Source organism: Schistocerca serialis, unplaced genomic scaffold, assembly GCF_023864345.2.
Source record: "Schistocerca serialis cubense isolate TAMUIC-IGC-003099 unplaced genomic scaffold, iqSchSeri2.2 HiC_scaffold_1032, whole genome shotgun sequence".
Lineage (NCBI taxonomy): Eukaryota > Metazoa > Arthropoda > Insecta > Orthoptera > Acrididae > Schistocerca > Schistocerca serialis.
The window spans coordinates 5,001-7,500 of NW_026047220.1; the positions used below are offsets into that span (position 1 = coordinate 5,001).

A 2,500-nucleotide genomic window follows, 5' to 3' on the forward strand; every position below is an offset into this window, starting at 1 on the left:
ATACGCTATTGGAGCTGGAATTACCGCGGCTGCTGGCACCAGACTTGCCCTCCAATAGATACTCGTTAAAGGATTTAAAGTGTACTCATTCCGATTACGGGGCCTCGGATGAGTCCGTATCGTTATTTTTCGTCACTACCTCCCCGTGCCGGGAGTGGGTAATTTGCGCGCCTGCTGCCTTCCTTGGATGTGGTAGCCGTTTCTCAGGCTCCTCTCCGGAATCGAACCCTGATTCCCCGTTACCCGTTACAACCATGGTAGGCGCAGAACCTACCATCGACAGTTGATAAGGCAGACATTTGAAAGATGCGTCGCCGGTACGAGGACCGTGCGATCAGCCCAAAGTTATTCAGAGTCACCAAGGCAAACGGACCGGACGAGCCGACCGATTGGTTTTGATCTAATAAAAGCGTCCCTTCCATCTCTGGTCGGGACTCTGTTTGCATGTATTAGCTCTAGAATTACCACAGTTATCCAAGTAACGTGGGTACGATCTAAGGAACCATAACTGATTTAATGAGCCATTCGCGGTTTCACCTTAATGCGGCTTGTACTGAGACATGCATGGCTTAATCTTTGAGACAAGCATATGACTACTGGCAGGATCAACCAGGGAGCTGCGTCAACTAGAGCTGAGCAGCCGGCCGCCCGGGAGTGTGTCCCGGGGGCCCGCGCGAACACGCAAGCGTCCGCTCAATTATTCTGCAAACAGGAGGAGGCTGAGCTCCCCTGCACAATACACTCGAAACCCCTCTCAGGTCCCGGCGGCGCGCAGCGCCGTCCTAAGTACTTGGTCGGGTTCGAGAGAGGCGCAATCGCCCGGAGTTTGGCGAGTAGACGCTTTAGGTGCGACCACCCGTGCTCCCAACTGAGCTTGCCGCTGCCGACAGAGGCCCGGGAGCGTGCTGTCGTGGCATTGCCGGCGGGAGACAACACGCGCCACCTACGGTGGCCGGCAGCTCCAACGCCAGCGCCACAGAAGGACAAAAGCCCCACTTGGGTGCCGAAGCGAACTCTCCCAGCACAGCGCACGCGCCAACACGTCCGCACAGCTGCGATACAATCCACCTGCGAGAACCGCAGAGGCGACCGAGCAGCAGACGGCGTCGCGGCGCCGAGCGCCGGGCGGGCGGCGCATCCTCAGCGCACACAGTCCTCAATCGGACCAGCACACTGCAGATGTCCACCGCGCTTCGCACCGGGCCCGCGAGGACCTACTTTGGCCGCACGGCGCCGCGTGCAGGGTGCGCCGGCGCGCAGCTGCGCCGCCTGCCGCCTCCGTCGGCCGGCGCGCCTGCCACTGGCCGCCCCCACCAGCCGGCTGTAGCGCGTGCGCCCACGCACCGCGCGGCCAGCACGCACGGGAGGCCCCCCCTCACCGGCCGGGGACGGTCCCACCCAGCCACCGCCGCGTATCGCTTCACACCCACATGCCATTCACGTTCGTGGGCATGGTGGGTATCGCTGAAACAACCGGTTGGTAGCTCAACCGATCGTCGCCATCACTGATTCACCTCTAGCGAGAACAACCGCACCACAACGGTTTACCAGTTCTTCATTTGCGTAACGTCACCAGCAAACGTAGACGTCCATCGCCATTTGCAATTCAACGATTGTTGCATGCCTGTGTCAGGTGTCACGACACACTATGTCTGCCTCACATACACGCAACAACATGTGCACGCTTCGCGAACACGTGGAAGGTGGCCCCGTACGTATGCGATGTCCATTGCGCGAACGACTGTCAACCGGCCTCTGTCGCATGTCGCAGATGTGGAACGCAGTGCACCATGCTATCACGGTGTGTGAGAAGAGACGACTACGTCTGACAACACGCGCCACTACATCAACAGACGGCTCATGCTGATCGCCATCCACGGCATACCATACTTCAATCCAGCTCTTATAGGGAGACGACACGTATCTGAGTGCACAATATTTGGACCGTATGGTTCGCCGTTGTTGGCGCAGTCGTGGTACGGTCACACATGTACCACGATGTATCATTCAGTACATGAGGACCAATGTGCAGTACAGTGTGTGATTTGGACGTACAACATCAGCGGACAGTTGACACAAGCCCGTACACAACGTAGGCTGTGCTTCGCCATGCGAATGCCAATGAACAACTGCGAAGGGCATTGAGCATGTACGTCCTGCTGCCATCCGCATTACAGTGTATAGCTGCAAGGGTTTAACATGAAGCGATACTCTGGGGGACCGGGCAGTGCGAGTAGCAAACTATATTGCGGGGGTTGCAGTTAGGCAACACTACACTAATTTAACGCGTCGTATGACAATTACAGAGCAGGTTAAGGCCCAACGTGTGTTGGTTAAGGTACAATATAGGTTAGGTTAAGGTACAATATAGGTTAGGTTACGGTACAATATGGGTTAGGTTAAGGACAATATGGGTTAGGTTAAGGGACAATATAGGTTAGGTTAAGGGACAATATGGGTTAGGTTAAGGGACAATATGGGTTAGGTTAAGGGACAATAT

At 56.3% G+C, this 2,500-nt stretch overlaps 1 non-coding gene across 1 annotated transcript in view; it reads right to left on the reverse strand.

The window, feature by feature from the left end:
• Nucleotides 1-616, reverse strand: part of LOC126430152 (small subunit ribosomal RNA) — a 1,908-nt gene extending 1,292 nt beyond the window's left edge. Inside the window, exon 1 of the ribosomal RNA XR_007577018.1 lies at nucleotides 1-616. This exon is cut by the window's left edge and continues 1,292 nt beyond it. This is a non-coding gene — a ribosomal RNA (small subunit ribosomal RNA).
• Between the last annotated feature and the right edge of the window lie 1,884 nt (nucleotides 617-2,500).